Source organism: Alligator mississippiensis, chromosome 16, assembly GCF_030867095.1.
Source record: "Alligator mississippiensis isolate rAllMis1 chromosome 16, rAllMis1, whole genome shotgun sequence".
Lineage (NCBI taxonomy): Eukaryota > Metazoa > Chordata > Crocodylia > Alligatoridae > Alligator > Alligator mississippiensis.
In genome coordinates this window covers 27,463,312-27,475,668 of record NC_081839.1, presented here as the reverse complement: position 1 = coordinate 27,475,668, position 12,357 = coordinate 27,463,312, and the positions used below count along the sequence as shown (strand labels likewise).

The window sequence follows — 12,357 nt, the reverse complement described above, 5'->3', positions numbered from 1 at the left end:
CCCTTGGCTGAAAGGCCACCTCCCTCTCTCTGTCCCTGACTATGCACTGCCCTAGCTCTAGGCACAGCCAATAGAATCACAAGGACAAGTGACCGACATGCGTTTCCATCAGTGAACTGAAAAACAGGACTTTTTGCAATCCAGACCTCATTGAGAAATGGACAGGGGGCAAAAGGTTTAAAGACAGGATGGTCCAGGATAAAGCAGGACGGATGGCCACCTTACCTACAAGTCAGATGGTGCCCTGCATGTCATGTCTTGCAGGTGCAAGGGAAGGTGTTTGGACAATTGATCCAACTGTACCTATAAAAGAAAATACAGGAACTGCCATGCTCATCTGCAGCACTGAGGGGCTAATCCAAATTCTGCTGAAGTCACTGAGTGCCTCCGGTGGCTTTCAGTATAGTCAGTGCCACATGTTCTGGACAGCATTAATGGGCTCTGGAGGCCTCACCTTTCCTCGCTGCAAGACTTTCACCTTGCTCCTGTTGGTCCCGAAAAAGAATTTGCAGCTGCATATCAGAACCCCTGTCTCGTTTGTTAGCATTTCAGGGACAGGGTGAGGGAATGTTGCAGGGAGTAATTTCATGGCAAGAGGCTTTTCTCAAAGTTTTCATTTCCATCTGATTAGTTAAGGCTGCTGGCTGGCACAGGCAGTGCATGTGTCTAGCAGTAGCAATACTGCTGGCGGGTATTGGAGTTTAATTATTTTCGAGGTGCTCAGAGCTGTTGCACGGGGCCTTCTTTAACTTAGTTATTTATTTGTAAATTGAATCTCAATAAATAAAACCACAAAGAGAAGGTTCCTAGATTTCCTACTGTGGGATCTTTGCTCTGGACTCTGAGGTCCAGGTCCTGTTCCGCCTATTAGAAATCTAAGAGCTATTAGCTGTCTGAAAGCCAAATTCAGTTTAATTTATTAGCTAAGTGCAATTCTGTTACCCCCCGTTCAGGTCCTGAACATCTCTGGATGCATCTACTTTTGAAACACACCGTTATCTTACCCTTACAACTAAGTCTCAGAAAAAACAGTGAAGAGGAGGACCCACATACCTTTGCATTAACTGTTTTTCAGGGACTGGACCCAGGTGGAATAGAATCACACTTAGGTGCCTGAATCCACTTAATCAATTGCAACTAAAGAATTAATTAATTGCAATTAAAGATTTTTTTTTTTTTGCAAAAACTAATTGGTCTTATAAAAGATATCACCTTTACCATGAGTGCTGAATCCATTTATGCACATAATATATGGAGTAGAAACTGATCTTAAATGTCTGAACAGGGCTCCCATCTACCTGCCTGAGTCCCTGAAATATCACTGATGAAAAAAGCAGATGGGTTCTCATCGTCCTCCTCCTGGCTACTTCCAGGGACTTAGTCGGAAAGCTAAAGTGGATGCGCATTACACAGGTGGATTAGGATTGCAATAAAGGCCTAAATTCTCCTTAGGGTATGGAGACATAACATACTTACTCTAGCATAATTTGACTTTACTCTGGGGTAAAAGTGAAATGGACCTAGGACATACAGTCTTACAGCACTGTAAAATGCTCAACTTCAGCGTAAAGTTATATGTTGGTGGAAATTATCCCAGCGTAATGGTTGTGCGTCTGCCTCCTTGGTAGGCAAACTGCCTACCATCATCCCATGGTGGGCAAACTGCAGGCTCTCCTGCCATTTAGTGCACAGGCTTTGTAATATCACTTACTGTAGGTAGCTAGTGTGGCTGTGTGTCCTCTCCATAAAATGGGGTAAATTTAATTTGAAGTAAAAATGGGGAAAATGACTCTTAGTAACCATACCGCATACCCAGACCCTTAGATGCTTAATAGGTGGATTTGTATCTGGCTGTCGGTGCTTGGGAGGATTATACCGGTAGGTTTAATCTGGATGCTAATGTTTGCTGTCTGCTTCCTGAGCTGTTTCTAGCTACCGGTACCTGAGGCTACCCAGGAAGTGGGAATTTTGTCACCGACACATACCACCGCTCATAAAATCACGGCACTGTTCTTTATATCCTATCCCACCATTGATTTCCACCTGTATTTTTTATTGGCTGTTGAGAGCATAACTTTTTGGGGGTATAGACAGGTTTTGGTTTTTTTTCTCCCCACTAAGGTAAAAAAGGTGCAAAAAAATTCTTCTAGGTTGGACTGAGAATGAACATATTTGAAATATTCAGAATATGGAAATGAATAAATTTAGTTTGGATTTTTTGTTTTTTTGCTTTGATTTCACCTCCTAAATATATTTTTGAAGGTGTCTGATGAACTTAAAGGAAGATTGGAAACATCAAGCTATTTTTTAACAAAAAAATGGAAACATTTGAATTCGTCATAATCTGTCTTGCCCCATCCCCCCAGCTCCCCCTTGAACAATTCAGCCAAAGTGATATGGCTTCATCAAGTGTTTTGAGTTGCAAACACATTCACCCGGTTCTGGTGTTGAGCACATAGGTGTCCTGTTTGGGAGCTCTAGCCCCAGCTACAATATTAACACTGATAATACAAATTGATAATATCCTTGGTGCGAAGGAAATGGCAGTGCAGCTGCTTCTATTCCCTAACCTCAGAACTGTTTCTAGATAAAGCTTACCAGGGTCTGTCTACGCAGCAGTGTTGCTGAGAAAATAATGTCCACTTACCCTCCTACTCCATGTGCATTCACCTTAGAAATAAGGCAATTCCTTGGCCCCTAGAGCTAGGACTTGCAGACTCGGGTGGGTGCATCACCTTATGCTAGGGGTGGACATGAGCAGATCAGGTGGCAGACATACCCCTCCATACCCTGCCATGCTAGAGGTTATTTGGAGTTGGGGAAACTGAGGCACAGAAAAGGGTTTTCCTAAAATCACAGTGAATCTGTAGCTCAGGTAAAAATTGAACGTAAGACCCTTTCACACTGCCCCCTGCCGTAGCGGCAAAGAGCTGGATACAGGAGAAATCTTCCTCTTCCCGGTGCTGAGGCACTTTGTAACGCAGCTGGCTTCCGAGTGCTTTCTTACCCATGTTTGGGAGCTGAGTAACAATAGTGTTCAACATTCATGGCATGTTATATATTTAAAGAGCATTCATACAGCACTTTTTCTAACAGCCACTGCAGTGCACCTGGGGGATTAAAGTTGATCTTTATCACAAGTGCTTAGCACTTGATACATATGTTTATTATATATTTCTGCTAAATTGGAGTCAATAGACAATCTGCATAAATATAATGTACATGAAGAAAAAACAACCTCCCCCCCTCCCCCTTCAAATGGGCTATTTACTACACAGGAGATCAGAGAAGTTGCAAGGATGTCTGATTCCTACTTCTGTTGTAATTGGCATTAAAATATAATACCCTTCCTTCAAAGAGAGGCTCACATACTGTGAAAATGCCTTTTCTGTCCAGGAAGGGGCCAAATAATAGCAAATTATGAGCACAGAAAATATTTAGAACAAAAAAAAATAGGAAAGAGGACTCTGAATTATCAGAGCTGATCCATAGCTTGCAATCTCGTACAATTTGTCTTTTGAATACACCATATGAACCAGCTATGAATAAAATCAGTCAATTTAACCCAAAATCAATGCTCTTTTGTCGAGCTGCTTAAAATCTAAGTGGAAGGGAAGGCTTTGAAGCCACTTTCCCTCAGTAAATGCAGCACTTACTGAACGTTTGATTTGAGCAGAAGGCTGCTTGGTCTCTCGATGCCCAGCGTAGCACCTTCATTAGAGAAGCTGATGGGTAATTAGTGAACGTGGAGAAAATGACTAAATTAAAGTTGATTTAAAAAATAATTGTTTCCTTTCAATGTCCAGCAGACACAGCTCCCCTTGCCCCCTCCCTCTCTGCAGCAACCCTCATGCGAGAGGTCACATCTCAGTTCCCGTGTGCTGAGACTAGTGGCTGTTGAGGAGACGTGCATCCATTAGCAAGAGCACAGGAAAAACGTACCGGGCTTCTTTTCTCTTGTTCTTCCCTTGAGGGAAAGCCTGTTGCCTCTCTACCTTGGGAGCGCTGCCAAGGCTGGGAAAGCTGGCAGCCGCTCGCTTCTCGCAGGTTGGCAGCCTGCATCTTCACACATGAGCCAAACTGACCTGCCTGGCTCCTTTTGGGGGACTGGAGCCTGCTGGATGATAAAGACATGCAGAGCAGCTTCCCCTCATGCTCCTTGGAGAGCAATGCTCCAGCTTGGGCTGCACTGGGATTTCAGCAGCTGGTGTAACTGGACCAGTGTAAGGGCCTCTCATAGCTCACTAGATGCGGTTTGTGCCAGTGACTGGTTTCAGGCAGGTTTCCCTATCTGAACTAGGGGCATGCTCTGGCACCTTGCTGCTGCAGGAACCAGGGCAAATCCTCAAAGCAAGCCAGGCCTTGATCTCTCTGGGATCCCAGTGAATGAGAAAGCAGTGCACATGGTTGAAATACTACCGTGCGAGGCATTTAAATGTGGACAGGACAATACAAGGAAGGGACCAAGCCTGCCAGACCCCAGGAGGAGGCACTGCAGGTTGGTCACTCGTGCCTGCTCTGTGCACGTCCCAGCTCAGCAATTAGGCAGGGTAGGTGGCTTGAAGCAGTCCTCCGTGGCCCACAGCATGTGCCCCTGCACCACTCTCCCTCTCTCCAGAGGCAAATTGCTTCGCAGTGGCACTGGATTGTGTTTTCTGGGGTGGTGAGGGCTGCTCTTGGCCATTTACCCTAGCTAATTGCTGGGCTGGGATGTGAGTGGAGGGGGCAGACCCCTTCAGTGGCAGTCCTGGGAAAGTCGGTGAGTAGACCAGCCCTAGATCATCTCGGGCTCAGTTTCCCATGAATCGGTGAGTCAGGAGTCCTGTGAGTATTAGTAACCTGGAGTATTAGTGGGACATGGAGGAAGTCTGGGATTTCTCTCTCTCAGCTGCCTTTATGGCCCAATAGTCCAGTATTTGTGCCTCTGATTCTTTCCTACCTTTCCTGTCAGAGCTCGCATCTGAGGCAGGGAAATGCTATTATCTTCATTTTAGGGATGAGGAACTGAGGCATAATAAAGCTAGCTGATCTGCCCAAGGTCTCACAGGAAGGCTGTGGTGGAAGAAGGAATTAAACATTCCCCCCCACTGAGTCGCAGGCCACACACTACCATTGGGATATCCTTCATCTCAAAGGGCTTCAGTAATCTGCTTATTTTATCTACTTATGTGCTTTATCCCACTTTTATTACTGTGGTGTCTACTGGTAACCAGGCTCTTTAAGTTAGTACATGACAGAATTAAGTTTGTATGGCTGGGGTTTAGGAGACAAAGCATGTCGTTAACTGGCTCTTCTTTAATCCCAGTTTTAATGTGGGGTTTCCTGAATGCACCATGAGAATTCATGTTTCTCAGAGTCCTTTAGAGAGGCAAAACCCCATGGAAATGCTAAATATTGCTCTGAGCTATTTTTGCATGATTCATGAATATATGGGGTATCATGGGCAAACCTTGTACCTACCAGATGCCCACAATCTAAACCAAAGGACTAGGCTGATGTCCAGCATGAATTTAATATGATACCCTCCCATGAACATTTCCATGAATGCATTCTTTATCACAAACTAACAGACGAACAGTAAAAGAGAGGAACCTTTGGTGTGGTACAGAGTGAGGGCAAAAAGATATGGAAAAAGAGAGAAAGGACAAGAAGAAGACAAACCTGGTCGGGGAGGAAGAGCCAGTATGAAGGAAGGGGATCAGTGACATCTTCAATTTTTCAAAGTTGCTTTAGCTCCTCAATAGCTTTTCTCTCTGGTGATCATAGCAGGGAGGGGTGGTTAAGGGTGGCTGCTGTTCAACAGAGATTTGCCGAGCAGTGGCTACACAGAAGTTTGGGGCAGGAAATGAGACATCCTCTGGTACTGATGCTGTCAGCTCATCTTTGGCTGGGCTGCAGCTCTGCCCTACAGGTAAGTCAAGAAAGGGATAAGACTCGCTACACCTGGTTTGAAAGTGCAGGTCAGTCACCTGTGGTGGCAGACACAGAGCCAGGCACTGTTGGGACGTTAGATTGCAGGCAGATTTTTTTTCTCTTATTCCAGGAGGTATGAAAATCCCCCACATTCCAAAAGTTTGCATTCGAAAGCTTGTCTAACTTTATCCCAACTGCATAGTTGGTCCACTAAAAGATACTACCCTAATAAATCCTTGCCCCTTTATCAGAACTGGGACCTTCTTCTACTTCCTTCAGGTATCTGCAGTAGGCTCTGCTTCCCTCTCCCTTCCTCCCCATTTTCCGAAGGGCGCTGCGGTATGAAGGGAAGCACCAGGGAATCTAAAGCGGCACTGCTAGCGTGCTTGTTGCAGAGCTGGCTTGTTTTCCAGCTCACCTTAGGCCTACTGACTTCCAAGTTTCTCTGGTTCGTAGACATGTGAACACTGCTGGTTGTCCTCTTCCAAAGTTTGATTATTTCAGCAAAATGTTTTGGGGACGGAAGACACGAGGGGAGATTTTTTGTGAAACTGTAGTTATTTTTTTTGGCCCACTCTGCTTGTGCATAACTAGGGTGGCCATCATAGAGGGCAGTCCGGTTGTCCTCTGTCCTCCATTGATATGAAATCGGATGCCTTTATGTCCTCTATTTTTCTCTTCAAGATAAAGGCTTTGGTTTTTGTATCAATAGAGGACAGAGTAGCAGAAAACTGGAATGTCCTTTATGATGGCCACCCTGTGCATAACGCTGCACTAGGCTAAGAGCTCGGATGTTGGGGAGAGTGGGGAATCTGCTCTTGGCTTGGACATGGCAAGGCCACTTCATCTGATGCATGTGTACAGTGATGCCAGTGCTTGTATCATGGCAGTCCATCTTCTGGGAAGTGGTATGAAGGGGTAAAGTTGAGTACTAGCTAATCACCTCCTCGTTGCCCAGAAAGAGCTTTTGTTGTTTCAGTGGTAGACATCTCTTTGATGATACAATGGCACTTGTGCTGCTCAGTACTCCGGCAACCTGGTTTGCAGTCTATATAATTCAACCCGTTGTTATTATTGGCATTGAAGTATTGTCCCTTGCCCCCAATTGATACTGGACACTTTTGTACAGCACAGAGTGAGAGATGGTCCCTGTTCTGAAAAGCTTAGTATTTAAATAGAGAAGAAAGACAAAGAAAGAACTAGACAAAAAAGAAAAGAGGGAAAACAGAGGCAGAGAGAAAGGGAGAGTAGAACAGACATAAGGTCAACCGGCAAGTCAGTGGCAGAGCCAGGGGTAGAGCCTGAGTCTTGACCCCCCGCCCTGCGTCCAGCAGACTAGACAATGCTGCCTCTATCCTGAGCTAAGCCTCAAGCACTGAGTTTAAAAAAAAATAGCTGTATTATGGTTCAGGCTATTTATAGCTAGATCAGTGGAAGCACCACTCAGTGAGAGGGATATTAGGAGGTTAATAAGTCTAGAGCTGATTTGGCCAATTGATTTCTGTGGCCATTAAATTCCACTTTAAAAAACTGCATATGCATTTTAGTTAATTTCCAGACAAGGGAACCTATGTCTGAGCTGCTGCTGTGCATGCATTAATCAGCCCTACAAGCCCTGGGTTTTTTTTCTTGGTTTGGAAGCAGTAAGATGTTACTGGTACAAGGTGCTGGAGACAAGCACTGTGGTTTTTGTTGTTGCTTTGTTTTAATTGGCTGGCAATTTTTGCCATTTCTCCCTCCATCTAGTTCTTATTTAGTTCAGTGTGTTATTCCATACACAATACACACACGCTGAGGTGTGGTTTCAAGGTCTTAGTGTGTTTAGCAAATATTTCAGACGAAACGATCTGTTCAGCTGTTACATTGATTGCCAAGATTACAGCACGACAACAAACATTATTCGGGGGATTGGAGACAAAATTACAGCCCACTCTCTCCGGCGTCTGCAGTGAGGAGCAGATGCAACGTTAATTTTGAGCCGCAATGTCCATTACTCCAAGCTGTGGAATCACAGCACATTAGCATTGCAGCCAGCCGCGCCTGATGGTTCCACGGTGGAGGTAATAAACCCCATCTCTTGCTGGAGAGAATTGTGCAACATCAGGGCACGTCTGCTAGAAACGGCTGTCATAGTGAAGCTTGGTCAAAAACAAGGCAGGCTGTAGAACGTGGCAGCACCAGACAAAACCAAAATGTGAAGCATGTAGCAAAGTAAAAATCCATCTGCCAGTTGTCCAACAGCGACAATACAAGTCCCCAGCACAAGTCCCATTATCTTTCTATTGAGTGCAGGTGTTGGCCATCAGAGATGTGGTCACTGGCGTTGGCCATCAGGCAGGACAACTTTCACTGCGGGATATAATGCGCAGTCTTTTTACAGCACCTGTCTGCCAAGGTGCATTGCAAAGGGATGAGGCGGGAATTCAGATTCCAGTACTAGCTTTGCCACTTATTGATCGATCACGGGCAAATGATACAAGCCTGGGGATTTCAACCTGAAGGTTTGAAAACGGGGCTATAGCCACCCTGTGTTTCTCCTTTTGTAATTTCCTTCTAGGATAAGGAGACAAGCTCCGTGAATGTGGGGAGCACAGTGAATGTGTTATACCCTGACTTCAGCAGGGCTTTTGACACCATTTCCCATGACATTCTCATTAACAAACTGAGGAATTGCACGCTAGACCAAAGCACCGGAAGGTGGATATATAACTGGTTGTATTAGTGTGCTCAATGACTAGTCATTAATGGCTCATGTCTAATTGGGAGAGGTACCAAGTCTGGGGGTCTGTCCTGGGTCCGGTATTGTTTAACTTCTTCATTACTGATTTGGACAATGGGCTTGAGTGGAGACTTAGCAAACATGCAGATGACACCGAGTTGGATGCAGTTACAGACATTGGATGATAGGATGAGGATCCAGAATGACTTGGACAGACTGGAAAAATGGTCCACAATGAATCAGATGAGATTCAACAAGGACAAGTGCCAAGTCCTGCACTTGGGATGGAATAATTGCATGCACAAATGCAGACAGGAGAATGATTGGCTAGGCTACAGTACTGCAGAGAAGGACCTGGGGGTTACAGTGGAACTTAAGCTGAATATGAGCCAACAGTGTGCTCTTATTGCCAAAAAAGCCAACAGCATACTGAGGTGTATTGATCACAGTGTCACTTGCAAAGCACGAGAAGTAATTCTTCCACGCTATTACCACCATAGATTCATAGATGTTTGGGTCGGAAGGGATCATCGAGTCCAACCCCGTGGCCTGGGCAGGAAAGAGCGCCAGGGTCCGACGACCCCAGCCAGGTGTATGTCTAGCCTCCTCTTAAAGACCCCCAAGGTAGGGGAGAGCACCACCTCCCTTGGAAGCCCGTTCCAGATTCTGGCAACCCTTACCGTGAAGAAGTTTTTCCTGATGTCTAACCTAAAGCTGTTCTCCGTCAGTTTGTGGCCATTGTTCCTAGTTACTCCAAGGGGTGCCCTGGTACATAGAGCTTCTCCTATTCATTGCTGTCCCCCCCGATGAATTTGTAGGCAGCCACAAGATCCCCTCTCAGCCTTCTCTTGTGGAGGCTGAAGAGATCCAGGGCCCTCAATCTCTCCGCATAGAGTTTTGCCTGCAGGCCCCTAACGATATGAGTGGCCTTATTCTGAACCCTCTCGAGGTTGTCCACATCCTTCTTGAAGTGCAGCGCCCAAAACTGGACACAGTACTCCAACTGTGGCCTGACCAGTGCCGCATTGAGGGGAAGCATCACCTCCTTGGAGCATGGTCATGTGTCTTCAAATCTTTGGATGAGGACAAATTATTACTAGACAAAAATTCTTCCGCACCTGGCTCTTGGTCTCCACTCCTTTTTAACATTCAGAGGCTATGCGGATTAAATTTCTTCTTATCCGTGATACCAGATTGCAAGTGAGATCTGAAATTAGAAAGGTCATATTTTTCCCTGGTCAGTTCAGACACCACTGTGAACTGGCCAGCTCTTATGAGATTTCAGGTCAAGATAGGAGGGTGAGTAAGAAAAGCTGATTTTATAAGATTTCTGCCATTCAGGATATTAGTGAAATGGCCACGTTTTTATTAAAGTTACAGTTATCAGTATTTCATAAAGTGCTAATAAATGGTTAACGAATGCTATAAAAGTATTGCAGATATGAGCTGTATGTGGTATAAGGGGAAGATGCTACCAGTAACACTAAGTTATTGGCCCGACAGTAATCGATTAACCATTATATCCATTAAGTATTTACATCTAGTATTAATGTGGAAATCGTTTTGAAGTGATTTAAAAGTTCCTTTTTTTATGAAGCGTGCTTGTGCATTCAACTAATCTCTCAATATTCAGTGCTACCTAAAGCCAAAAATCTTGCAAAACCGGCTGGTAATTTGCAAACTCCATTCTTCTAGTATCTGAAACCCAACTCCGAAGTCTGATCTGGGTCCGAATGCTCTCTTCAGCCCCTCTCTTCTATCTTTTAAGTGTCTTCATTCTAACAACAGAGAAGCCGAGAAGTAGGTGATCAAAGGCAAAAGGGAGGATGGATTGAGATCAAATATTACATTTCTGAATGCTTTCTATTAAGTGACAGTGAGAAAGCAAGAAAGAATGAGGATTATGAATCGAGAGCCCCAAAACAGGGCTTTCAAGCACTTTTTCTTTCAAGCACCAGAATGTAAAAATAAAACTAAAGAGAAGGGGAAAACCAAACAGCAAGAGGGACACATCACAGTCCTGTCGCTTGCTAAATGACACACAGTGAATGTTAGATTTGTTTCAGTACCTTTTATAGTGGCTGTTCCCATCTCAGTGCAGTTAATGAGTATCCAGTTTTCACTGCCTGCTGGGTAATGTCAAGTCTAAAATACAGCAAATCCTGTCTACGGCAGCCACTCCAGGGACCAACAAATACCAGTTGCTTAACTGAGATGGCTGTCTAATAAAGACAGTTTGGAACCATTCTCCTTGGGCCTGATCTTTTGCTGTGACCAAAGAGTTTCCAAGACAACTTGAAATTTGGGAAGGTAGTAATATAAACATTGAGACTTGGTCCTGGGCTGCCTCTGCTTTGGGATGCCTCTCCCATTGGGAGCCTGAAGGTTGCTCTGCTGCCTCTTCTTCACAGCTGTCACCTCCTAGGCTGACTGGATTGTAACCCAGTGGTGCTGTTCTGTCTAGGGTTAGCTGTTCTTGCTTTAGAGCTGTTTGGTGCCCCCAGTGTTGAAAAGCGTCCTTGAAAGAATGGAAAATTAAGGCATATGTCACTGGAGATGCTTTGGGCTGCCCTGGAAAGCAGCAAAATGCCCAAGAAGGGGGTCCTTGCTGTAGATCAGCACCGGCTCTTCCCATGAGTTTGCCTGGGTGGTTTGTTGATCTGCAGATTTTAGAACCAGGATGACCCATTTGGATCATTCACCCTTGTCTCTAGCGTATTCTAAGCCTGAGAATTTCATTCAAATTTGGCAGAGTATAGCATATCTGGGAGAAAAGCTACCCAGTCTGGATTTACAGGGTACCCGTGATGGAGACTCCACCAGTTATCCCAGCTGGTAATTACATTAAATGTTAATCGTCACACATTTACATTAATTACCCGTTGCCTTTTCTTTATACCCAACTGGTCTGCATGACTTCTGCCCTGGCTGAAAGCTGGTGGTCTGGGCTTTGCTGTGCCTGTGATGAAATCATTCTGCTGGAGAGCAGTTGGCATAACCCAGCAGGGCTCTCAGATGTCCTCCTGGGGAGACATTGCATCCACAGAGGCTGGAACTTGCCCGAGCCCAGGTTAACTTGCTAGACATCCTTGATGGCAGTAAAGTGGAGTTCAGTAAGCAGTGATTTCCAGCGATGCCCATACTCCATTTTGCCTTTTATTTCATTGCAGTTACAGTTAGGTAAGGAAAATGGCTTTTAAAACAGCCAGAGAGGGGCAGAAATTGCAAGGCTGACAGAAGGAGCAGTTATTTGTGACTTATTGCAACTAAGGGCAACAGAGTGCATGGAGTACACAAGAGGGTAAGTCCAGATTTCTTTTCCCTTTCCCATTGCTGAGGTGAAGGAGGCCTGGTGAGAGAGCTGAGGCATATGGAAAGAAGGGGCTGAGTACAGCCTCAGGTCTTAGGCTGGGGACATTTTCTTTCAAATAGCCTTTTTGTTTACCTTGCTTCAAATGCTCATTAATTATTTGTAAAACAGTAGATCCTCAAGTCCAAATCAGCATTGAAGCCCCATTGTTTTCCGTGCTATGCTGACACAATATGCAGTGCAGTCCCTGCCCTGTGGAGCTCCGTGCAAATAGGCAAGGTGGACACAAACTGTGAGAGAGAGATAATGTATCAAACCTACACTAGCAGGGAAGGGGTTAAGGGAAGCTGGAGAGCTGTTAGCCCTTGTGGCTGCACCTGAGGATGGGCAGGCAATTGCTTTATTAGGTGCACCT

General features: G+C 45.1%; 1 protein-coding gene across 2 annotated transcripts in view; it reads left to right on the top strand.

Moving 5' to 3' along the window:
- The window catches only part of LOC102574673 (opioid-binding protein/cell adhesion molecule), a 749,440-nt gene that overhangs the window by 219,214 nt on the left and 517,869 nt on the right, over positions 1-12,357 (top strand). The window lies entirely within an intron of this gene.